General features: G+C 46.9%; 1 protein-coding gene across 2 annotated transcripts in view; it reads right to left on the bottom strand.

The window, feature by feature from the left end:
- The window catches only part of WIPF1 (WAS/WASL interacting protein family member 1), a 118649-nt gene extending 116472 nt beyond the window's left edge, over positions 1–2177 (bottom strand). For both annotated transcript variants that reach the window (XM_032407760.1, XM_032407769.1), the window contains exon 1: positions 2044–2177. The gene's annotated coding sequence lies outside the window, so the exon portion shown is untranslated. The remainder of the gene's footprint in view (positions 1–2043) is intronic.
- Positions 2178–16452: the final 14275 nt, after the last annotated feature.

Below are 16452 nucleotides of genomic sequence, written 5' to 3'. Positions count from 1 at the left end.
GCGACACCTTGCATGGTGTCTGGGTGGCCCTCTGATGCCTTGTGCTGTGTTGCTTTTGCTGTTTCGAACTCCATCACCCCACCTGATCCTCACATCGTTATGGGCAAAAAGCAAACGTTGTCAACCCCATTTCTTGGATGAGATAAATGAGTCTCAAGTTCTATGATATGCCTAACAGCACAAGCAAGTGGTTGAACGCCCACTAGAGACTTAATTGTCTTAATTGAAGTGAACAAGCAAATGGAGGAAGGCATGAATCTCTCTAGTTGGAAATAATCTCATTGTAAATGTCCCAGAATTTGATCTTACTTTGCTTACAAATCCCTTTGCTCTGCCTCACACAAACCCAAAACTATTGTTTTTTTAAGTAGACTCCATGCCCAGTGTGGAGCCCCACACAGGGCTCGAACTCAGGACCTCAGGATGGTGAGATCAGGACCTGAGCCGATATCAAGAGTTGGACACTGAACTGAATGAGCCACCCAGGTGCCCCACAAACCCAAAAGAGTTTATGTGTTTCCTAGGGAGTCAAAGTGATGGCATGGTTGGGTAGGTCCCAAGAAGAAGATGATGGGACTAAAATGTTTAATAACATCTGCAGAGTCTAGTCTGCACACTTCCATAACAGGTAATGGGCTCCTACAGATAGATGAACGGGGGTTTGGTTCCTGAGAAACTCAACCTTATGGGGATGACAGCCAGGTAAAGGTACACGGCAAGAGCAGAAGGCCGACACTGTAAGGAGGGGTTAAGACGCAACATGCTGATGGTGTATGGGGCTCTCTCATCTCAAAAAGTCAAAAGGTAATTTATACCAACTAAAACAAAAAGCAAAAAACGTCCTTCTGATTATTTTATCCATTATAAGAAAAGGCATTTTTGAGGAGGAAAAATAGGCCAATGACTCAAAGTGAAGCTACAGTATTGTTTTGAAATTGTCCTGGGAAACTGGCAAAAGAAAACCCACCCAGGGCGGGACTGTGTCCAGGGGCTCCGCGGCTGCATCGCCCGGAGTCTGGGGCTGTACAGGGCCAGCGATTGGGGGTGGGGTCCAGTGACTATCCAGGGGACAGTAGTGACACGTAATTTTCAGAAAAAGGGACTAAGTCCACCCAGTCACTGCTAACAACTTGATAAGCTTCCCGAAGAAATAAGATAAAGCCAGGAGCCCGTGGCGCAGGAGCGAATATTTCTCTGGGATAACGCAGGACCAGAAGACCTGGCTGACACAGACACACCCTTTGTTAATCTCAAAGAGTTGAAAGTCTAACTAAACACCCGTTGAAGATTTGGGTCGCCTTGACTGGGTCAGCTGGTTTCTCTTACGCTTGCAACTTTCTTCAACAGTTCTTTTTTGGAAAAAATGCGTTAGTAGAAAAAGGAAGGGGGAATGAGACTGAAGTGAGGCTGCCCGGAAAGTTCGGGAAAGGCCCCGGACTGGGGGAAAAACGCTGACGGGGACTGGAAGTGCCTCTAAGGTCAACGCGCACATCTAACGCGCGCATCTACACCGACCAGAGAGCGAGCAGCAGTCTGCAGGCGGGAGCCTACTTTGGGAAGCCGAGTTGCGGGATGGGCTCGATTCCCCCAGCGAAGAAAGCGAGGCGGTTCCTGGGCAAGAACTGGCCCGGGGATGCCGCAAAGTCCCCATCCGCCCGAGTCGGGGGGTGTAGATGCGGCTCCAGCGCATACCCGCGAAGCCCCTGCCTCGGGGAACTACGGCGGCAGCGGGTCCCGAGTCCCGCGGGCGGCCCCGGGGTCTGCTGAGCCCAGGGGGGAGGCGCCCGCGTCCGGAGCCCCGCGGTCCGCGGCCCCTTCCCCCCCAACCCCCCCTTGCCCGCGCGCCCGCGCCCACCGCCCGCCGCCGACGCAGCCCCGACGTCCCCGGGCGCCCCCGCCCGCTGCCGCGCGGCGCTCCCCACCCCGCCGTCGAGCCCTGCCCCTCCCCGGCGTCCCCGGCGGCCGCTGGGGTCTCCCCCGGCGCCGCCCTAAGCCCCCGGGCTCCGGTCGCGCCCGAGGCGGCGGCGGCGGCGCGTCCCTTACCGCGCAGCGGTTCCGGGCGGCTCCAGGGCCCCGCGGCGCGCCGGGCATTTTTTTCTGGGAAACTTCTCCCGGGTCTGTAGGGCTGAGCCGGCCGGGCAGGAAAAACGCTCAGCGCCGGGAGGCTGCGACCATCCGGGAACTTCGCGGAGATGTAAACCCTCCCCCCCCGCTCCCCCCCCCCCCCCCCCCCCCCTGCGGCCCCGCCACATGTGGACGCGCCGCGAGGCCGCCGCCGGCCCTTCGCGCTCTCCTCCGGGCGCCGTGCCCGCCCCGCCTGCCTCCGAGGCTCTGCGCCCCGCCGCCTCGGCTCCCCCAGAGAAGCGTGGCGAGAGTGGAGTGCTAGGAGGCTGGGGCTCGTGGGTTCCTCCGTCCCCTCCCCTGCGCGGTGAAGGCACGCGGCCGTGGGGTCCAGGACGAGCGTCTGCAGAGGAGCGGGATCTGGAAGGTGTGTACCCCCGAGGGCCCTTTCCCCAAACACTGCTTCCTCTGCAGCTTCCCGCCGCTGGGGCGCCTCCTGTCCCACCCGAGGGAAAGCCTTTTCCCATCGCCCTCTCCTCTGTTCTCAAAAGAGGGGGCCCAGCTTTGAGACACCTTAAATTCAAATTCATTTTTAAAATGAACTTCAAAATGGAGTGGAACCCACAGAAGCCCACGTGCATGTGCATCTGTCTCCCCGTCCACTGTGTGGGGACAACAGTGCCGCCCTTCCCAGTGGGGACAACAGTGCCGCCCTTCCCGTGGGGAGATGCCATTCCTCCCCACAAAACGGGCGGGGTTCTTTGAGTAGTTTTGCCTCTAAGTAGGCATGGATCTGTCAGCCACCCACGTCCTCAGATACCGCACGATCACAGCAAACATTTGGAGAAAGGGAAGGTTCTACTCCATTGCCAAAGCTAACTCTCATTACCAGGCTCAGACCAGCTCTGAAAGCCCCAGGACCCAAAGAAAAGTTAACACTCACCACGACGACACAGCTACTAGAACGTGTGCGTTTGAAAACAACAACAAGGTATGATCAGTATAATAACCACTTAATCATATGCTAAAATTCCAAGGCTGTCTGTCCCTTTGAATAAAAGCAGAAAAGGTGTGAATATGTGCACTAGAGTATTGACGTCCTAGGCTGAGGAGATTGTTGATCCATGACTTGAAGCTGTCTCTTTTATACCATTCCCATGTGCACATTTGTATCCTGACCTGCTCTTAACAGGGACAACAGCCCTTCTGGAAAAACGTTTGGTAAGTTCTAAACCCTTCCAAATGACAAACTTTTGTTCCTAAATGTACCCATCTTTTTAAGGTTTATTATATAGTTGCTTTTCTTTCTAAGCCATTTCTATGGTAGTATGCCCATGTTATGTTTTATATAAAAGCAGAGCAGGTGATTTCATATATCAACATACTGTTCCAGACTTGAAAACATATCAATAGCACTCATCACAGCATGGCGTGGAAGTTAAGCAGAGAAGCTGTCTGGTCTCCTTGCTAGGTCTCTGAGCCTTATTTTTGGCTTCAGTCAAACAGGCATAACAGGGGCGCCTGGGTGGCTCAGTCATTAAGCGTCTGCCTTCGGCTCAGGTCATGATCCCGGGGTCCTGGGATCGAGCCCTGCGTGGGCTCCCCACTCTGTGGGAAGACTGCTTCTCCCTCTCCCACTCCCCCTGCTTGTGTTCCTGCTCTCACTGTCTCTCTCTCTGTCAAATAAATAAATAAAATCTTTAAAAGAAAAACAAAACACAACAGGCGTAACAGCAGTTCCTACCTCCTAGGGATTGTTGTAAAGATTAAATGTGATTATTCCTCCAAAGATGAGTGCAGTAGTGGCACCCAAGCAGAACAGGAATCTGATCTTTGATTCCCCAAAGTTCAGCAGAGTTCCTGGGACCTTATAGGGAATTGATTAAATACTTGCTGGGAAAAGAACTCTCTTGAGTTTATGTCTTTCAAAAATCCACATAAATTTTAGCATTACTATGCACAAAAGGAAATTAGGAAGGTAATATACATGCCCCCTCCCATCATTCCATCATTGGAAGCCCAAAATAAATGGAAAGCTGAATTGTCTGCTGTTTTAAATCACCCACGAAGCCAGTGATCAGTTGTACATAATGCCTCTGACTCTCTCCTCAGACCCCAATACTTTTCTCAATAAAGTCAAAACCTGAATAATATTTTATCAATGGTAATTTTCTATTTTCAATAAGTGGGCTGTAGTTATGTAAAATGGTAACATTTGGGGAAGATGAGTAAAGTGTATCTGGAAACATTTTTTACTGCTTTTTGCTACTTAATTATAAATTTGAAATAATTTGAAGCTGAAAAAGTTTTTTAAATGCTTTCAATTAAAAAAACAAAAACCTAGGGGCGCCTGGGTGGCTCAGTCGTTAAGCGTCTGCCTTCGGCTCAGGTCATGATCCCAGGGTCCTGGGATCGAGCCCCGCATCGGGCTCCCTGCTCAGCAGGAAGCCTGCTTCTCGCTCTCCCACTCCCCCTGCTTGTGTTCCTGCTCTCGCTATCTCTCTCTGTCAAATAAATAAAAAAACAAAATAAAACAAAAAAACAAAATTTTATCGCAGATACACTCTTCCCTTGGGGAATGCCACATTGTAGCTTAAAATGAAGATACTGAAGTTAGCAGCGGGCAGAGGTACTATGCTAAACCTTTGCAGTCATGTACACTTGATATAAATGAGTTAATAAAAAAATGGCTCATTGAATGCTGTTTGAAGATGAAGGTAGGCTAGAAATGTTGTCATGATACTGGGAAATAAGGAGAAGGAAGAGAGAGAGAGAGAGAGAGAGAAGGACATTGAGATTGACAAAGACAAGTTTACCAGAGCAGAATATTATTAAATACATAGGTTTGCTTACCATTTCATAAGCTTCCATTTTTTTGGAACTCTAAATTAGGCTATGGTGACTTGAACTTCTCCTCTTATAGCAATTATTTGTGTATTGTAAGTACTTGTTTAATGCTTGTCTTCCCCCAGACAGTAGCCCCAATCTGCGGGGAGAGGCGTGTGGAGGGAGGGAGCTGTCTGCCTGGTTCATCACAGTGTTGCCAGCACCTGGCACATTCTTAGTACTTACTGCCACTTAATAAATGAATGTCATGACAAGATTGGGTCCTTGTACATATAGAGTCTCATTTAATTCTCAGAGCAACTTTCTGAAATAGCTATTTTTCCCCGTCTTCCAGATGAGGGAACCGTGACTTGGAGAGCTTAGGAAACCTGCTGAAGATCACTCAGCTTGTGTACCCATATTATTTTGACCCTGACACCCTTGTTCCAACATTATGCATACTGTCTCTTGACTTGATTTCCTGTGTTTATTCCACCTCTGAGCTTCTGTTGGTGTGAATGGCTTGAATTGACTAGCATCCTTGGTGCCAGATATCAAAAGAAGAAAATATTATATTTATTTTTGTAGAGAATTATTGAGGTTCAGGTAGATCTGGTTAAAGGCTCTATATTACCTTGAATGTTTAGGGTTCTCTCTTCTGAATTAATGCAGGGAGGAAATGGAATGCTATGTGGAACATCCATGATAGGCCGGGGGATGGTACTGAGAATTAGGGTGTGCGTGGGGAGGGAAAAGCCTTGCCCACTGCTTTGCGTCCAGTGCAAAGTCAGTACATATCTAATGGGGTTAGTAGTTTCCAAAACTGAAAAGACTCAGCTCTTAAAAGCTGAATATTTTGCTTGTTTGTACCATACCTTATTTCAAAAAAACTTAAAAAAGAGTTGAATATGATGAAATTTAAATCTTAGTCTGGGACAGGAAATTTACTAATTATTTTCAATCTTATTTATTAATTTTTATTTTTTAAAGATTTTATTTATTTGAGAGAGAGAGTCCAAGCGGGCGGCGGGGGGGGGGGGGGAGTAGAGGGGGAAGGAGAGGGAGAAACAGACTCCATGGTGAGCACTGAGCCCTACACAGGGCTCGCTTGATCCCAGGACCCTGAGATCATGGCCTGAGCTGAAGGCAGACTCCTAACTGCCCGAGCCACCCAGGCACCCCTTTATTTTATTTTTAATTGAAATATAGTTGACATAGAATATTATATTAGCTTCAGGTGTACAACATAGTGATTTGACATACACATTATAAAATGATTACGATAAGTTTAGTTAATATCTGTCAGCATATGAAGTTATTACAGTATTATCAACTACATTCCCTGTGTTGTACTTGACATCCCTGTGACTTATTTGTTTTAAAACTGAAGTGTGTACCTCTTAATCCGCTTCACCTATTTTGCTTGTCCCTCTACCTCTCTACCCTCTGGCAACCACCAGCTTGTTTCCTGTATTTATGAATCTGCTTCTGTTTTGTTTGTTTGTTTTGCTTTTTAGAATCCACATATAAGTGAAATTATATGGTATTTGTCTTTCTCCATTTGACTTATTTTACTTGCCGTGATTCTTTCTAGGTCCATCCATGTTGTCACAAATAGCAAGATCCATTCTTTTTTATGGGCTGAATAATATTCCTGTGTGTGTGTGTGTGTGTGTGTGTGTGTGTGTACGTATCACATCTTCTTTATCTGTTCATCTCTCGATGGACATTTAAGTTGCTGCCATATCTTAGCTATTGTAAATAAGGCTACAATGAACATAGGGATGCATATATCTTTTTGAATTAGTGTTTTGTTTTCTTTGGATAAATACCCAGAAGTGGAATTGCTGGATCATATCATAGTTCTTCGTTTTTATTAAGATTTTATTTTTAAGTAATCTCTACGTGGAGCTTGAACTTAGAACCCTGAGATCAAGAGTCAGAGGCTCTACTGACTGAGCCTGCCAGGAGCCCCCATAGTTCTATTTTTAATTTTTTGAGGAACCTCCATACTGTTTTCCACAGTGGCTGTACTAATTTATAGTCTCACCAATAGCGCACAAGGGTTCCCTTTTCTCTACATCCTTGTCAACACTTATTATTTCTTATCTTTTTGATAATAACCATTCTGACGGATGTGAAGTGATACTTCATTGTGGTTCTGATGTGCATTTCCCTGATGATTAGTCACGTGGAGCAACTTTTCATGTGTCTGTTGGCCATCTCTGTGTCTTCTTGGAAAAATGTCTGTTCAGGTCCTCTGCCCATTTTTTTCATTGAATTGTTTTTTTAGTATTGAGTTGTGTAAGTTCTTCACATACTAATCCCTTATCAGATATATCATTTGCAAATATCTTCTTCCATTCAGTAGGGGGCCTTTTCGTTTTGTTGATGGTTTCCTTTGCTGTGCAAAAGCATTTTAGTTTGATGTAGTCCCATTTGTTATTTTTGCTGTTGTTGCCCTTGCCTGAGAGACAGATCCAAAAAAAATATTGCTAATACTGATGTCTAAGAGTTTACTGCCATGTTTTCTTTTAGGAGTTTTATGGTTTCAGATCCCACATTTAGCTCTTTAATCCATTTTGAGTTCATTTTTGTGAATGGTGTGAGAAAGGGGCCCAGTTTTCCCAGCACCATTTATTGATGATACTGTCTTTTCCCCATTGTATATTCTTGCCTCCTTTGTTGTGGAGTAATTGACCATATAAGCGTGGATTTATTTCTGGGCTCTCTGTATTGTTGTATTGATCTATGTGTGTTTTTGGGTTAGTACCATACTGTTGTGATTACTGTAGCTTAGTAATATAGTTTAAAATCTGGGATTGTGGGGGACGCCTGGGTGGCTCAGTCGGTTAAGCGGCTGCCTTCGGCTCAGGTCATGATCCCGGGGTCCTGGGATCGAGTCCTGCGTCGGGCTCTCTGCTCTGTGGGGAGCCTGCTTCTCCCTCTTCCTCTCCCCCTGCCTGTACTCACGCGCTCTGTCTCTGACAAATAAATAAATAAAATCTTTAAAAAAAATAAATAAATAAAATAAAATCTGGGATTGTGGTGTGCCTGGGTGGCTCAGTCAGTTGAGCATCCAACTCTTATTTTCGGCTCAGGTCCTGATCTCAGGATCATGGGATCCAGCTGGCTCCAGGCTCAGCGCAGTGTCCTTGTTCCTCCCCCTCCCCCCACTCCCGGATTGTGATACCTCAGCTCTGTTCTTCTTTCTCAGTTTGCCTTGGCTATTTGGAATTATTTATGGGTCCATATAAATTTTAGTATTATTTGTGCTAGTTCAATGAAAAATGCCATTGGTATTTTGATAGGGATTGCACTGAATCTGTAGATTGCTTGCTTTGGGCAGTATGGACATTTTAACAATATTAATTCTTCCAGTCTGTGAACACAGTATGTCTTTCCATTTGTTTGTGTCATCTTCAATTTCTTTTATCAGTGTCTTGCATTTTTCATAGAATAGGTCTTTCATTTCCTTGGTTAAATTTACTCCTAAGTATTTTATTCTTACTGATGCAACTGTAAATAGGATTGTTTTCTTAATTTCCCTTTGTTCTAGTACATTATTAGTGTATAGAAATGCAACTAGTTTCTTATATTCACTTGGTTTGTATCCTGCAACTTTACTGAATTCATTTATTAGTTCTGATAATTTTTTTGGTGAAGTCTTTCTGGTTTTCTATATGTAGTGTTATAGCATTTGCAGATATTGACAGTTTTACTTCTTCCTTAGCAGTTGGATGCCTTTTTCTTTTTCTCATCTGATTGCTGGGCTGGGACTTTCAGTACTGTGTTGAATAAAAGTGACCAGGGTGGGCATCCTTATCTTGTTCCCGAATTTAGAGGAAAAGCTTCTAGCTTTTCACCATTGAGTATGATGTTAGCTTCGGGTTTGTCATATATGACCCTTATGACGTTAAGGTGATATGCCGTCACTTTGCCATATTCTAATCATTAGCAGCAAGTCGCTAAATCCAGTCCACACTTAGTGCGAAGGTGTTAACAGGGTGGTAATATCAGTAGGCAGTGGCCACTGGGATCATCTTCACCTACCAGTCTCCTCATGAAGGTGTTGTAGGTTAAAGTGAATTAACTTGCGTAAAGTAACACACATGGTATCGGACTCCTAGCACGCAAGAGAAGCTGATTATCAGCTGATTTCATTGAACTAGCACAAGTAATACTAATGATTATCATTACTGTTAACAACAGCATCCATTACTCACATCCATTTTTCTCTTTGACCTAGTATCACATCAAGAACCAAAGAATGGCATTTACACCAAAGCTGCTGTCTGGCCAGTATAGCAGGCAGTTGCCATCAGGAATTAGGTATCCTCTCAAATGAGATAATATAGGAAAGCCTAATAAAGGAATTATTTACAGAGATGTTTAGGAAGAGGAACAAGGGATGTTGCCATGTTCCAAGGCTGAAAGAGCAGGGAGCCATTACTACTCCTAAGCCTGAAGCGGGGCAGGGGGCGGGGGGGTGGATATTAACCAGAACCAGGAGAGGAAAGCTTCAGTTCCAGGAGAGAGCTCCTGGCAGGAGTTGTGACCTTCAGGAGAACAAGGTCCCAAGCCACGGTGACCCAGTGGGGTGACACTAGAGGAATAAATACCCTGACTTTACTCCTCTCCTGCCGGTGCCTCCCATCATCTGAGCCCAGCCAGGAGCCATAGGACAAGGAAACCCACCATCTTGCCCGTAGAGGTCAGCCCCCCAGGACTGGAGGGGTGAGTGGAAAATATCCAGCATGGGCAGGCTATTCACCAATGGGATATTTCCTGGGAACATGACACTATGGTCTCTTCACATAAAAGAGGAACTGAAAAGCAGTTACTTGGGATGCCTGGGTGGCTCAGTCATTAAGCATCTGTCTTCGGCTCAGGTCATGATCCCAGGGTCCTGGGATGGAGCCCCGCATCGGGCTCCTTGCTCAGTGGGGAGCCTGCTTCTCCCTCTCCCTCTGCCTGCCACTCCCCCCTGCTGTGCGTATCTCTCTCTCTCTCTCTCTCTCCCTCTGACAAATGAATAAAATCTTAAAAAAAAAAAAAAAAAAGGCAGTTACTTAATCCTGAGTTTCCAGAATAGGAGTCAGGGAGGGGTGGTGGCAGGGAGCACGGTTCCAGAGGAATCTGATTCAATTTTTGGTTTATGGTGCCTCTGAGGAGCTTTCATTTGGGCCAGTGAGGAAGGTACAGGGATTTAAATTCGTAGCTGGCAGGTGGGCCCAGAGTAAGTGTCTCAGGAAGCTCATGCAGGCTGTAGGTTTTATTTATTCAGGGAATGAACTTAATGACATGGAAGGTGTTTGTTCTGCTTACACTGTCTGATGACTCTGACTGATGATTAAACCTTGCTTTATTGGTCAGGTACCAGCTCAGTTACCAATGAAGACCTTAGGTGCAGCCAAAGGCAAATGGTTTTCCAAACATCATTCTCCTCCCATAATGAGGATCCAGGAATTTCCCTTCAGGGAGACAAGGCAGTGCAGCTGAAGAAGTGAAACCTTAATGCCATAACCAGGAAATGGGGTGAACCTAAAGACTTAGGGTGGGCCTGTTTCTGCATTCACAAGGAGCCCCTGTGGGAATCTGGGCAACGGTGAATGGTTGTTTTCATGCTTTCAGCCTGCTGAAGCAGGGGACACTGGAAGGGGACAGGAAAGGCTAAATTTATTTGATTAATTTCTTTATTTTTAAAAAAAGTGCTTTATGAAGATGCTGTTAAAATATGATCTGGAAGACAACTCTTTGTGACAGGAGTGCTTGCTAAAATAGCCCAAGAGTGGTTTTTTTTTTTTAAATCTTTTTTTTAAGATTATTTATTAGAGAGAGAGAGAGTAGGGGGAGGGGCAGAGAGAGGGGGAGACGATCTCCAGCAGACTCCCCACTGAGCATGGAGCCTGACACGGAGTTCAGTCCCAGGACCCTGAGATCATGACCTGAGCCGAAATCAAGAGTTGGACGTTTAACCGACTGAGCCTGTCTAAAACTGACAGGTATTTAGAAATGTTTCCATCATCCAGTGGTTTAGTTTTAAAGAAAATAAACAATTTTACTACCTATAAAAACTCTTATATCTGTATACTTTAAAAACTTTGAGAGGAATTTTGAATCTGCTTGAAATCTTCCAGTCAAAGTATTATAGAAGAAAGCGGGGCATCTGGGCCCTTTATTAAAATTATAAAATGTATGAGCTTCTAATAAGCTTGTATGAGTAAATGATTGACTTCAGGAGGAGAGAAATTTACCAGCCAAATTTCATAAAGATCTTTACGTAACAGGTGAATGGGACTGAAAAGCTAATTGTGATTTCCTAAATGCACCCATTGCTGCCCTTCCCCATCGGTAGCCACTAACCTTTGTGAGGCCTCATCTTCTGCAATGCCAGTTATGTGCTTCAAAAGCAAGGCGTGGACTTAGAACTGGATCCTCAAATCCACTTTTTCCACAAAGGGTTAACCAAAGTTTTAAAAAATAATAGAGCAGATGAAAGATCATGGCTGCCAGGGGTTGAGGGGAGGGGCGAGGGATGAATAGGTAGAGCACAGGGGATTTTTAAGGCAATGAAATTATTCTATATGATACTATAATTGTGGATACATATTATACATTATGAAAGCCCATGGAATGTGCACCACTGAGTGAACCCTAATGTAAACTATGGACTTTAGTTAATAATAATGTATCAACAGTGACTCATAATTTTATAGAAAATGCAGCACACTAATATGAGATGTTATTAATAGGGGCCACTGAGGAGGGAAAGTGTTGAGCGGGTACATTGGAATTCTTTGTACTTTTTGCTCAATTTTTCTGTAAACCTAAAACTGCTCCCCAAACTAAAGTCTATTAATTTTTTTAAGCGAGGCATATTTAATTCTAGCCCTCTTAAAACATTTCCATTTTTTAGTGAGAGCAAAAATGTACCATTAATAAAACATGAAAAAATATTGTTTAACTCATTTGCTTTAATTTGTACTTGTATATATTTAATAATGTCTGTAACAGATTATTACAATAATACATAATTATAATCTATAAGTAAATCAATCAGTCTATTGGGGGGTTGCATCCTCTGACATTTTTATTGATACTATGCACATTCAGAAGGTTTGTTGCTGTCTGGACGGGTGCTCTCCCACGGAGAAAGTAAGCTTCAGCTGGCTCAGTGAATCCTTGGGGGTGCTGGGCGATGCTTTACTGAGGCTGCCTTCCTGGGGGCCCAGGCAGCACCGGCCAGGCGGCCTGGAGTGGCGGGGGAGTCAGGCTGAGTGGCAGCTATGATTAGGGGCTGAGGGACTTGGTTTATGTGGTGAGCTTAAAAGAACTGGAATAATCATTACCTGCCCAAGGGATGGGGCGTTGGTGGGGGGTGGGGGGTGCGGGGGCAGGCGTGGAGCCGTGAAGAGCCAGGTCCTCTGGCAGCAGGGGAAGATGAGACTGGCTTAACGGTGCTGTCAATCAGCGAGGTAAGCAATGGCCGACACCAGGAGACCCAGAAAACCTTTACAATGGATAGATCTTGTCAGCGAGGTCAGCAGGCAGCACTGTGGGGCCTGCCAATTCCTGTAATCACCAGCGTCGTATCCAGGGTCACTGGAGCGCTAAGACCCTGCAGGCTGCAGGCTGGGCTGGAGAGAATGGGCGCGGGGGGCCGCTGGGGACTGTGGGGCCCAGCGAGGAGGGAAGGGAGCAGCACCTGCTTACTCATCACAGAATCGAACCAGAAAAGGAAACAGCCACGTCCTGGCCTGTGGAAAGAGGGTGTTTCCGGGGTGCCCTCCAATTAGACGAAACCCCCCAAGGGCCTCCTCTCCCTCATCCCTGAAGTGCTGATTTCCTCCGAGACCGTGTCCATCAGGTACAGAAGTGGTTGCACATGCCTTTGGGCAATAGGACTTTTTCTTCACGCTGTACTGGGCCTAGCAGTGAGGCGCGGGTGCCATGGTGGCAGTGGGGACTGCAGGGTGGGAGCTCTGATGTCTGTCCGCGCTCAGCCCTGCAGAATGGACCCTCGGGTAGGATTTGAGCACGACTGCCTGGAGAAGCGAGTCCGAGCTCCTTGATGTGGCATTCGGGGTCCGTCTTGACATTACCCTTATTTTGTTCTCCCGTCTTGTTTTTGGCCACTCCTTGCTTTCTGTTTTTTGCCCCGAAGTGTAAGTAAGATACCTGAGTTGTCTGTGCTTCTGTGCTTTTGCTCATGCTGTTGCTTCTGCTTGGAATTCCTTTGCACTGGCTGCCTTTGACCCGGTCTTCAGCATTCACCTGTGATGGTATCTCCTCTGATGCCTCTGGGCCCCCACAGTGCCCTTGATGTGCCTACATCTGAGAAGTTCCCTCTCTCTACTGAAATTCCTCCTGTATCTGTTACCCCCACTAAGCTGTAAACTTCCCAAGTGCAGGAATCTGGGATCTCTGAGACCTCTGTCCCCATCCCCCCACCCCCACCACGCACCTGACTTAACTGATGGAATTGTTTGAGCATTATCTGGCATCAGTTTAGAATTCAAAGGATCCTTTCTGGAAAGCCAGTTTGAGAAAAGAAGGGAGGTGTGCTTAATAAAGAACTGAGGAATTCAATACTGATACCGGAGAGGAGAGGGGAGAGTAGCTGGGGACCAAGGGGTCAGGGCAGGAAAAGCACGGAATCACTGGAAGTTCACATCAGGTCTTGGGCTTGAGTAGCTGGCCCCACTGCTGCTGAATTGAATTAGTGATAAGTAACTGTGAAGACGTACTCTGGTCTGCAAGGACAGGGGCTCCCCGGAGCTCTGGAGGCCTCCGATTACCTCCCCTGATGCTACAGGCCTCCAGGGATTCTAACCAGCATAATGGACTTTGAAAAGGGAGACAGCTGAGTGAGGCAAGCTAGTTCAAGTCCCTGACGGATGATGCTGGCTTGGTTAAGGACTCCTTCAGCTGTGTCTGAGGGAAGACATCTCTTAGCGGAATCACTCATTTGAAGTTAAGGAAGGGGCAGGTGGAAGGGGCAGTGGACTTTTTTGTTAGGAGAACCAGATAGATTCTAGGCCTTGCTTTACAAACTGAACACTCTCCACCTGGGTCTTGTCCACAGACAACAGGAGCTAACAATGCTTCCACTTCTCTGCTTTGCAGGCACCTTGCAAGAACAAGTGGGCCCAGCTCTGTGACCGTGAGCAAGTTCTTTAAACTTTCTGGGCCTCAGTTTCCTCGTGTATAAGATGGGGACACTAATTGTATCCTACTTCATTTAATGGAAAGTTCTTAATGCAGATCCTGGTACAGAATAAGCTCAATGGAAATTGGCTACAATGATAACTGCTAACACATGGAGTCATTTGGAAATGCTTAGTTGAGAATAAACCAGCTGAACTACTAGGAGGCGAGATAGCATAAGGCCTTGTTACTTAAAGCATGACCCTTGGACCAGCAGCGCCGGCATCCCATGGGACCCCAGCAGAGTTTGGGGCCCAGCCCCAGACGTACTGAGTCTGAACCCGCAGTTTAACAGGACTCCCCAGGTGATTCATACACACGTTAGAAGTCAGGAAGCGCTGACATAGAAGCCCTGACCTATCTGCCACTTGCTCATTGTGTCACTTGGATAAGTTCTCTAGCTTCCCCCTGTTTGTCATCCGTGAAACCCCAGCTCATGGGGTTGTGGTGGTATTTAACTGACTCTGTATGCTGGGAACCTAGGATGGCTCCCACCCATGGTAAATACCCTTCAGTGTTTGCTGTCTCTGCTCTCCAGCCCCAGGAGCGTGCCGCCTTGGCCCCTCACAGAGCCTCCCTCCTGGGCCTGGGTTCAGCGAGAGCCAGACCGCCAGGTTCACATCCCAGCTCCCACACCTGGAGCAAGGTCTGCCTGTGCCACGTAGACGGTCACTTCAGTGACCCAGGGCTCAGTTTCCCATGTGTTAAAATTGTCACAAAGACTGTGCCCAGCTCTTGGGGATGCTGAAGCATAGAGTGAGGTGTGCGGCAAGAGGCCAGGCTGAGGCTGGTGCTCCAGGCACACTTCAGCTTGATCAGTGGGCATGTACTGATCAGAGGCCACACTTCAGGCTCAAGTGCGTCCCTGCCCCGCGGGAGCTCTCTGCCTCTTGCTGCCCACCCAGCCATTGCAGGACCTCCCCGGGCTAGAACTCCGGTCCTGAGGAGGCCAGGACGCACGCCATTATAGGCAAAGAAGGGAGCGAAGGCAGGCTGGGCCAGGTGAGTAAACTGGTCTGCCCCCTCCCCAGGTGACTCACCTGATTCCCCAGTAGACCCTAAGTCCAGGAGGGTAGAGCCACCTCTGTCTAGCTCGCCATCAAGTTTAGGGAATGTCTAGTGTTTTGCCTGCCACATAACAAGTGCATATTCTAGGGGCGCCTGGGTGGCTCAGCTGGTTAAGCGGCTGCCTTCGGCTCGGGTCATGATCCCAGGGTCCTGGGATCGAGCCCCACATCAGGCTCCCTGCTCAGTGGGGAGCCTGCTTCTCCCTCTCCCTCTGCCTGCTGCTCTGCCTACTTGTGCTCTCTATCTCTCTGTCAAATAAATAAATAAAATCTTAAAAAAAAACCAAACAAGTGCATATTCTAGGTGTGCCGTGTGAATAAGAATACTGTAGTTACAAGCATGATGGCCAGAGGCGGACCCTTCCCTGTCCTCTTTCTTGAGCAGCCAAACTGCCATGTTAGGACTGAAGGACAGACAACTGTTCTCCCCGTCTCATTGTTGCCTCTAACACCCTCTCTCACCCTTCCTCTTGGTACCTCTGTGTCACCACAGGAAGCATGTCCTTTTTAAAAAATTTGTATTTAAATTCCAGTTAGTTAACATACAGTGTAACAGTTTCAAGTGTAGAATTTAGTGATTCAGCGCTTCCGTACGACACCTGGTGCGCATCGCAGCAAGTGCCCTCCGTAAGCCCCATCACCCGGTTAGAGAAGCATGTCCTTTTAAGGTATGAACAGTCTTCCCAGACCCCAGCTGGGTTTTCCCTGTGAGGTTAGCGGAAATCCTTCATCTCTTTCAGCTAAATTTGAGTGGTGGGTGGGCAGAATCCATTGCTTGGAGAAGAAGCTTGTGCACAATTTTGATTCCAAGTCCTGAAGGGACCATGACGAGTCAGGGGGTGAGCCCCTATGGAAGTTGGGGACCTCCGTTTGTACCAGCTCCACAGCCTCCCTCTTAAAGGGGAGCTTTGTGCCAAGAAGGGCTTTGAGTTGGCCAGACCTGCCCGTGAATCCTGGTGCTGCTGGTTCCTCGCTTCCTTATTAGGAATTAGGTTACTTACTTATTTCTTCTGAAAATTGTTTTGTCTGCACAATGAAGATAATAAAATCTCCTTGCATAAGGCTGTCATGGGAATTGAAATTAAAGTGGAAGAGACGTTATAAGTTTGTGAGGTTGAACACTTGAGTGCCATTAGTCATCCCACTGGGACCGCCAGCGCGCCCACGCTGTCCCGGACAAAGCGGCACATACGGTTTCTCTAATATACCTGGCAACTCTTGTTTAAGAGCACTGCATCACAGGAAGTTAAATGATAAAATGTTACAACTCAGGCCACCAACGGTTTAC

This window comes from Phoca vitulina, unplaced genomic scaffold, assembly GCF_004348235.1.
Source record: "Phoca vitulina isolate PV1807 unplaced genomic scaffold, GSC_HSeal_1.0 scaffold1, whole genome shotgun sequence".
NCBI lineage: Eukaryota > Metazoa > Chordata > Mammalia > Carnivora > Phocidae > Phoca > Phoca vitulina.
This window is presented reverse-complemented; position numbering and strand designations above follow the sequence as displayed.